The sequence below is a fragment of the Equus quagga genome, chromosome 6, assembly GCF_021613505.1.
Source record: "Equus quagga isolate Etosha38 chromosome 6, UCLA_HA_Equagga_1.0, whole genome shotgun sequence".
Classification (NCBI taxonomy): domain Eukaryota; kingdom Metazoa; phylum Chordata; class Mammalia; order Perissodactyla; family Equidae; genus Equus; species Equus quagga.
Window position 1 is genome coordinate 133,979,023 of NC_060272.1, and position 9,639 is coordinate 133,988,661.

At 52.8% G+C, this 9,639-nt stretch overlaps 1 protein-coding gene across 1 annotated transcript in view; it reads right to left on the reverse strand.

Annotated features, from left to right (window-relative positions):
* The window catches only part of LOC124240586 (sphingosine 1-phosphate receptor 3-like), an 11,575-nt gene extending 6,372 nt beyond the window's left edge, over positions 1–5,203 (reverse strand). The window contains exon 1 of the mRNA XM_046663662.1: positions 5,075–5,203. The gene's annotated coding sequence lies outside the window, so the exon portion shown is untranslated. The remainder of the gene's footprint in view (positions 1–5,074) is intronic.
* Positions 5,204–9,639: the final 4,436 nt, after the last annotated feature.

The following is a 9,639-nucleotide window of genomic DNA, read 5'->3' on the forward strand; positions in this document are numbered from 1 at the left end:
CCCCCCCCCCCACCCCTGGAGCAGCAGCACTGACCCCCTCCACCCCTGGGGCAGCGGCATCGACTCCCTCCACCCCTGGGGCAGCGGCACTGACTCCCCCACCCCTGGGGCAGCAGCACAGATCTCGAGTTTGCTGGAGGAGAGCCCGCCCCTCCCCTGCTCGGAGGGCGAGGGGGACGCAGCCCTTCTTGCACACCACCCTGCCACTCCTGTCACTGCACAAGTGCTGGCACTGCAGGGACGGTGCTCCTGGGAGGCCAGCCTGTCACACCCACAGAGAAGGGTCCTGACTCCAACACTAAGGCTGTCCTCTCCCCAGAGGGGCCTCTGTCTGGGCTTCTCACCCTGGAGCAGTTTAGCCTGTTCCTGACCTTCACGTAAATGCAGCCCTACGGTACACAGTCCTGCTGGCATCTTCCTCCCAAGGTGATGTTCCTGCGAGTCGTGTGTAGACATAAGTGGAGATGCAGGTAATTTCTTCCCACTGCTCCCACCGTGTGGATGGAGGCAGCACCCTCCACTCATTCTTGTTCGTAGACACAGGGTGGTTTCCACGTGCTCCTGCTCCTAAGCAAGGCTGCTAGAACTGGTTGAGGAGGTCCGTGTGGTGAGCACATGCCCCGTTCCAAGGGGTACATGGATTTCCTCAAGTCGTGTTGTGTTGGGGTCCGGGTTGGGCTGTGATGCAGAAGGTCCTTGCAGAGGCTTATGGGGCTTGGCCAGCCGTCCTGCAAATGGCATTTGTGGAGAGTGGGAGAAGTCCCCACAGAGAGCCAGATTTACTTATTACACATGCTCACATTTTGTTTTATTTCAAAAGATAAGTGTCTAGGGCTGGCAGTGACCACTGTCTGCCTTTGCACTGTACAAGTCCAATTACTGCTTAATTTCCACCCAAGCTCTTAAAAATAAAGCCCCATGCTGAGAAATGTGGCCACGTGCTGCTTAGTCTTGTGCATCTTCAGAGAGTGGGGCCTATCATAGAAGACACACGGGTACAGAAAAGCTCAGGACAGAGACGCTCCTGCAGATTGGCAGTGGTCCTTCAACAAATCCAGGCCCCGACGGAGCTGCGCCCTTGAGTGGCCTTGCTGTCGCTCCCACGAGCTGCACTCACTGAGTCTAGAGCCTGCAGACCCTCCCTCTCACTGACTCTGAGATGTGACTGCATCTCAGGTGAAGGGTGCACTGTCCACACCTGAGGCCCCCTTACATCCACCCAGTGGAGACCAGTTATCTAAGAGATTTCCCTTCCCCTTCATTCAGCTGAGATCTTCAAGTCCACTCAAGGCATTTCAACACCAGGGCGTCTTCTCTTTCCAGAGAAGAAATAAGATGCCTTCTAGACGGTGGTTCCAAGCACGTCACTCACGTTAGGCCCAGCAACACCACGGAAGCTTCCTTGCCTCCATTCCAGAAGGAGCGCCTGCGGGGAGGGGCGAGAACAGGATGGGCCAATGGGTTCCAGATGTGGTTTCTACGACGGCGAGTCACTTTCTCTACATGTCAATTTGAAAAATAAACAAACTATAAAAAGAAGGAAGAAGAAAAAAATAAGGGAAAATATTTCCACAAAGGCTGGGGTCTCTCTCTCTCTCTTCCTCTCTCTCTGTGATGGCAAAAAAAACAAGAGCGCAATGAGTTACTGTAGTGAGAAACTTCTGGTTGGAGGCAGGATGCTGCACTTTTAAAAGGTATGTTCTCCCAGGGAAATTAACCAGCTTATTCTCCAAACTGAATTAAAAGACCAAGTACTTGCCCACAGGCAAAATTTCTTTGAAAGCCAGATTTTTTTTTTTTTTTTTTTTTTTCCGTTTAAAAGAATTTAGGAAGGAAATAATGACTTGGCCGTTTCACGGCCCCAGCAAATTCCACTGCTAATGAATATTTTCCCTGGCTCCGGATTTCCTAGGTGACCTCACTGTGCTGTCAGAGGCAGTTCACCGCACGGGGCTTCACACACAGTCTCGGGTGCCTGCGCTTGGCTCTGGGCCCATTCACGGAGCTCCCAGTGAGATAACACCATCCCTGGGGATAACTCATCCCCTGGTGAGGACTCCGCAGCTCCTCTTTCTCCTTCGGAGCATGGAAGCGAATTCATCCCCAGTCAGGCTTCCTTCTTCCCGGTGGATTTTCCACAGCTCGTTCTCTCAGGGACACCAGGCTCAGAAGCTAACTCAACAGATCTGAGTGCCGTCCAGGGAGCTCCAGGCACGCAGTTGGGCTGGGACCAGGCCCAGGCTTCCTCGTGCATGCTTTCCCGGCACCAGGACTGTCCATCGGAGGCAATGGCTTTTCTTATGAGAGCTCTTGACCCTCTTTGTTTTCAGCCAGGCTTCTCGCATTTTCTCCTCTTGGAGTGTTCTCAGGAAGGGCCCAGGATTGAGTTCCTACCAAGACCACCACAGGACGAATGAAGGTATTTGGCAATGAGCTCCCCAAGTCATCTGCAAATAGATGTGGTGACATCTGCTTGGTGACATGGCACGGGCACCACACGTTGCACCACGTCTGGTTCCTGCCACAGCATCTGCCTTCTGAATGTACACAGAGGGAAACCAAGGCTGGGGCAGGGTCACTGTCCTTAGGGGCACAGCCTGGAAGAGGCTGCAGTGGGCTAGACGCCTGTGTCGTTGGACTCCAGTGCACCACGTTAGGGACGAGCTCTTCCAGAGGCCACCACCTTTCCACATGTTCTTCACCTGATAGTGACGAGAAGTCACCCACGTGCTTTAGAACCGAATTGCTCCCAGCTACTGGTCGAGCAGAATGCAGGGATGCTAATCGAGGGCTTTACTGAAATATACGGAGAACCTGGACACCAGGGAAACGGAGCAGCATCTTCAGGAGCCTCGTCGACGGACTTGGGGCTCTCACTCCAGCTCACGGTGCCCCTGGGACGCCAGACCACCCACCGGGTACCGCATTCTCCTCCACACAATCTCGGGGCCAACCCACCTGACCTGCCGCTTGTAGAGGCAGCTGCGATTCCTCAAAAATAGGAGGAAAACAAGACCAAGGGCGACTTTACGCCCTGTGTCTGTAACCACAATAACTGCAATGTATTATTAACTGAAACAAAATAGGATTCCACTCAGTGCACCACAGTATTTCCAAAAGCTGATGGAGAATCTCTTAAGGCGATTAATTAATTCAACAGAAAACCTATGGCAAAGGAATAATATGAAATAGCTTCAAAACTGACAAGAAAGGAATTACAAAGCCAAATGCGAGGACACAGAAAGGCTCGTGTGACCCACGGCACTGTGGTTCTGGCTAACGTGACAGACGGCCCGAGGGGATCTCGCTGGCTGCATCAGCACCCGAGTCATAGTCCAAAGTCCGGGCAGAAAAAAGGGAGCTCTACAGTAGACCCACCCCAAATTCTTCAAGATTATGGCGCGCCCAAATTCTCATGTCTTTGTGATAAAAATATATGCATATGCTCTAGGTATTGCAGCATCTTTAGATGAAAGAGCTACCATGGAATCAAATTAGTGTCAGAATTTCCAGAAAAAGGAAAATCAGTCCCTGAATTCTGAGGGAAAAAGTCAGTAAGCCGACATATAAGTCTTCTTCTACAAGAAATGGGAGCTTCTACTATCCCCATATGGTAGAAAACTAGGAGAGTCACACACTTAACAAAACTCACAAATATGAAGAGGAAGGCAGCATTTTCAAAGGCGAAACCTGGTTGAGAAACCATTCCGTCTAGATCTTAGGGGAGGCTCACAAGAGCTGACTTTGCATGGCGGATGCCTGGTGTCAGGTGACAGGAGGGACTACACAAGCAGGCCCAGTGTGAACGTTTGTGGACCAAGAAAACCCATCGTGCGGTCCTTCTGCGGCAACAAAATTCTTCACACTGGCATTGAGCTCTGCATCACTTAAGTGAGAAATTGTACAGATCCGGACACCTCAACAACCCCTCAGGCAACACACACACACACACACACACACACACACACACACAACCAACACCAGCCATGGGCACAACCATCCCAGTTAGTCACGTACCCACAGAACCTAATCCTGCCCTTGTACTTTCCGGGACTATGTTTTTCTTAACTGTAGCTGCAAGATTTTCATCAATGAAGAAAAGAATGTTTCCAAAATGATAAATTATGAATGTAATTATATACACCGTCTGCAACCTCTAATATCTAGACTTTAGAAAGACGCCTAATTCTGGAAGTAATCGCAGCTCCAGCTGCGGGGGGTGCTACGTGCAGGGCGGACCTTCCACTTTTGAAATAACCTTCCAGAAGAGCCAGGCTCTGTTCATGCTGCTATCCTTTATCTTCAAAACAAAGTGTGTTCCCTTTAAAAATCCAACAAGACGTCCCTCTCTTACATCTAAATATAAAAAACACCGCAAAGACATATGTCATTGGGAGTGTCCAGCGCCAGAAAGAGAGAGAGAGAGAAGAAAAGAGAGAGTGACCATTTGGAGACTGGGTGGTTCAAAGCGGAGAATTAGCACAAGTTCCCTGCATCAGGCCACAGAAGGACTGGTCCTGCGCCTTCTCCAAGCTTCATCTCAGTTATGAAGGCAACACACTGCTGTTCCCGGGGAGCCTCACTATTGCAATGTAGGGACTTCATCTTCCACCACTCCCCGCCCCCTCCGCCCCCACCGCCCCGTTCTGACAGCCCTGACTGCCTAATTTGAGAAATAGAAGGAAAAATGGAATTTTGCAGCAAATATAGTTTAAAAGAATGATTTTCCCAGCATAACTGCCACAACCACACACTCCCAGAGTCCCCAGGTCCTCATCCTCATCCTCGGAGGGCGCCTAACTTTCTAATTCTCCAAAGAAAACGATAGATGGAACTTCTCCACGAAGAGCTCTCTCTCTTTCATTCAGGTTATTAAGACCAGCTCGGTCTAAACGCTCCATCTGTAGTTAAAGGAACCGTCCCGTCTCCCCCGCCTTGGTCACTGGGGAGGCGGTGATGCTGATGTGGCGAGCTCGCTGCCCAGGTCACGGTCGTGCCCGGGGTCCGCTGGAATCTAGTGAGAAAAGCGAGCCGGGCTGCCCCCATCCCGCGCGCCCTCGGCTCGCCGGCTCACCTCCGTCTGGGAAGGGCGCTTGGGCCACCGGCATCCTCGCGCCCGTGCCTCCGTTCGGGTGGAACACCGGAGAGTCCTGGGGCCCGGAGGTCTCGCTCCGGCTCGTCCTGCCACCGCGCTCGGCTCCGGGACCCCGTCGCGTGTCCCCGGGACCGGCTCCTTTAGCCTCTGCCCGCGCGAGCCACGGCGCAAAGTTTTCCAGCGGCCCGCGGGGCGGGGTCTGCGCTCCGCCTCCCCGCCGCGCCCCCGACCTCGCCGCGCCCAACCCCACCTCCCGGAGCCCGGTCCCACCTCGCCGCGCCCCGCCCCCAACTCCCTGTCCTGCCTCCCTCACCCCACCTCCCGGCAGCCCTCGGCCCCGCTCGCTGCCCTGTGCCTGCCCCAACCTCCCTGCCCCCCGCACCCGCCCCTCGCAGCCGCCCTGGCGGGTCCTGCACGTCCCCCCGCCTCTCCGCAGTGCCTTTGGGCCAGGCTCGCCCCTCGGCCGGTACTCCAGGTCGGCCTCTAAACACCGCGCCCTCGGGCGAGCGAGCTCCAGGCTGTGGACCCCGGGGCCCCAGGACCCAGCGGGGACAGGTCCAACTGGGTCCGCGGCTGGGCTTGGGCCGGGCCCGCTGACGGGGGCACGGGGGCAGCTGTTTGACAGATGATGATGATGATTATGGTTACTATCATCATTATCATCGCCGATCACGATCGTTTCAGCGCGAAGCTGACTGAGCACCGGCTCGCAGGGCAGCGTCGGGCGCGCGGCAGCGTTTCCATTTGGACCTCGCGGCCGCCTCTCCCCTCCCGGTCCCGGTCACCGGCGCAAAGGCCGGCTGGGTGCGCAGGCGCTCGGGAACCCGGACCGTGGAGCCCAGAACCCCGGACCCTCGGACCCCCAGACCCTGGACCCACCCTGGGCACGAGAGCCGCACAGATAGTGGACCCGCTGCGGGCAGATCCAGCGATCCCTCTGCTCCGCGCACGGATTCGCGAAAAGAGACGAATCCCCAGGGAGGGGACTACCAAATTTTCTACTGGAAAAGTAAAGTGAAGGCCCGGAGCGAGTGAGCACAGCAACCAACCCTGGAAGCTTCTGCGGGGAGGGAGAAAGAAAGAGAAAGCAGGAGGAGGAAAGGCAGAGAGGCGAGAAGTGGAACTGGCAGGACCCAGAAGGCCGGTTAGCCCAAGCTAGGCTGCGCTGTCCTGGGCAGGCGGGGTTGGGGTCGCAGGGGCCCCTGGAGCGGGGCGGGGATCTTGGGGAAGGGTCTCCCTCAATTACCCGCCCCTGATTTGCCCTCTTGGCTCCAGAGGAGGAGCGTGGCGCATCCTCCTCCTAGAGCTGGGAGCAAATGCTTCTCTGGGGTCTGTTTGAGCCCTGATGGAGACCTGGCATCTTAAGACGACGGAGGGTAAACTGCCAGCTCTTCTGCTGACCTTCTCTGCACTTCCCTGGAGAACGTGGTCGGGGCCTGCGACCGGCCCTTGGGTCAGTGGAGGGCTGGCGCTGCGTGTCCTGTTTCCACTTACCCAGTCTGTCTGTGCTGCCCTGAGCTCGCTCCGCATCGCAGCCTTCCAGACTGGCTCACAGTGTCTTGTGCGAGGGCTGACAAGCCATTACTGTCCCAAACTGCAAGCGGGACCGCATGTGCCTCCATGTTTGCGCTCCTGCAGCGTCGGGTCAAGAAAAGAAGAGGCGTGACTGTGCTTCTTGGCTACTCGCCATCGCCAGGGCAACAATCCCGCGGACTGCCTGTGTCCACAGGCTCTAGAAGCCCTGAAGAATGATGGCGCTCTTCACTGCGGGTGCCCGCAGGTAGACACGAGGACGCAACACACGGGCATTCCTGCAAGTCCTCTTTGGACAAGGTTCCTGGGGGAAACCAGACTGGCGTCCTGGCCGGCTCTCGCCGCACACAGCGCCCCACCCCGCTTGCTGTCCCCTCCTTGGCCTTTAGAGCTCAGACCCTGTCCCTGATAGGGGGGCCTTCCTGGCCCACATGGGCCCTAGAGACCATGTTGTCTCACGACTTCTTTAGAGAGAACCAGCCCTCCCTAAGAATCTGTATCCTGGGTTAACGGGTGCAAGCTCTTTACAGAACATCAGCTCGAGTGTGGAAGGAATGGGAGAATTAGGAATTAGGAAGAATGAGCTCCATCTAGCAGCCCTGATGCTCTGAGTCATTTTAGTCCAAGAAAGTACCTGTCTCCATTGATGCCATACCTGGGAAATTGTGGTGGGGGCTGGCTTGGCGGAGCGTTTGCAAGTACACACTGTCTCTGTGTCATTCAACAAGAATGGCGAGGTTGTGTTTATCGAGCCATGCTCAGAGCAGCAGTGGACCGTGTTTGGCACAAGCCTGTCTGCCCCTGTTCACACTGCTCGGTGTATGTCTCCCACACCCCCGGCTTCTTGAACAAGGGTCTGCAGCGTCGTTGAATAGCTTGGCTTTTTTGTGGCTGCAGAGAGTTTGCTGGGAGGTAGGGGGGGAGGTGGCATGAAGGTAAGAATAATTGCCACTTTCTTCCTCTTCCAAAGGCAGAGGCTGGGGGGCTAAGCAGAAAGGACTGAGGCATTCTGATGGGGCCAGTAAGAGGAAATATCCACACTGACCTGGCTTGCCCTCTCGCCAGGCACTGTTCAAAGAGCCTCAGGCAGAGTAAGTCCTCCATCCGCACAACAGTCACCTGAGATCAACACCAATATCCCACCAGGTTTCAGAAGAGGAAACGGGGGCACAGAGATGATTGTACATTTGCCTAGAGTCACACAGCTGTTGAGTGGTGGGATCAGAATGCCGTGTCCATTTGGAGTTTGTTGATTGATTTTAGCACTTTGGAGGTTGCAGCCCTCCTGAGAAAGGCTGGACCCTCCTTGGTGCACAGACCACCATTACCTGCAGCTCCTGCAGAAAGGCCCAGGGCCTGGCTCCCTCGACCTGGTGTGGCTGGAGCCTGAGGACAGGAAGGGAAGGAGGACAGACACCATCAGCTGACTCTTGCCCTTGCCAGTCACTATGTCTACTCTCAGTGCTGGACTGTGCATGGCTGGTTTGGGGGAGACTGCATGGAACCCACCTGGATCCCTTATGGACAGCCTGTGCCCAAGCCCATAGGATGGCTAGTGCAGGCTGGAATGCTGTAGTGGGGAGGAGGAGGGTGGGGAATCGTCTTCTACCATCAATCTTTTCTTTTTTGGCTTGAGGAAGATTTTCCCTGAGCTAGTATGTGTGCCAATCTCCCTCCACTTTATACCTGGGTCACCACCACAGCATGGCCACCTGTGAGTGGTGTAGGTCCATGCCCGGGATCTGAACCTGTGAACCCGGGCCACCAAAGAGGAGCGTGCTGAACTTTTAACCACTATGCCTCAGGGCAGCTCCCCATCATTCTTAATTAATCAAGAGACTGTTGAATTTCTGAGTATCAGTGCCCTCATTTGAAAAATGGTACATTGCACCACGTTCAATGGGAACAATGTTAACTATGGGCATTTAAATGGATCATAGAAGTTCTGCAACTTTTCACAATGGATACGTGAGGGTTTTGCTTCCATATTAATTTAATTGGAACACACATAAACCTTTCTTCTTGGTCGAAAAATGTTTTAAAAAGCTGAGATTAGAAAAGAAAAAAGTGTCAAATCAATAATCTAAGCTCTTATCTCCAGAAATGAGCAAAAGAAGAGCAAAATAAACCAAAGCAAGCAGAAGGAAGGATGCAAGAAAGACAAGAGTGGGAATCAATTAAATTAAAACAGAAAAATAATCAATGAAATAAAAGGTAGTTCTCTGAAAAATCAGTAAATTGACAAACCTCTAGCAAGGCTGACAAAGAAAAGAGGGAGAAGACAGAAATTGCCAGTATCGGGAATGAAACAGGCTGTCACCACACACCCTGCAGACTCAGAAGGATGATAGCGGAAGCTGTGAACACCTCCACACACATACGCCTGACAGCATAGGTATAACGGACCAATTCCTGGAAAAGCACAAACTACTACAATTCTCTCAATGTGAAATAAACCCCTCGGCTAGCCCTCTAACTATGAAGGAAACAGAATTCATAATTTACAAAAGTAAAAATCTTCAGGCCCAGATAGTTTCACTGAAAAATTCTACCAAAGCATATAAAGAAGAATTAACACCAATTCTGTACAATTCTTTCAGAAAATAGAAGAGGTGGGAACACTTTCCAACTCATTTTATACAGCGAGTATTACCCTGCTACCCAAACCAGACAAAGACAGTACAAAAAAGACTACAGAAGAATGTTCCTCATAAATAGAGACACATTCATTCTTAACAAAATATTAGCAGGTAGAATTCAGCAATGTATAGAAATAATATTACTGTGAGCAAGTTGGGTTTATTCCAGGGATGGAATGCCAGTTTATATTAAAAAATCAAGCAATATTATCCATAATACTAGTAGGCTAAAGAAGAAAAATCATATGATCGTAACAATTGATACAGAAAAAGCATTTGATTAAATTCAACACCAACTGATGATAAAACTCTCGGGAAACTAGGAATCGAGTGGACTTAACTTGTTAAAGAGCATCTGCAAAAACCCAACAG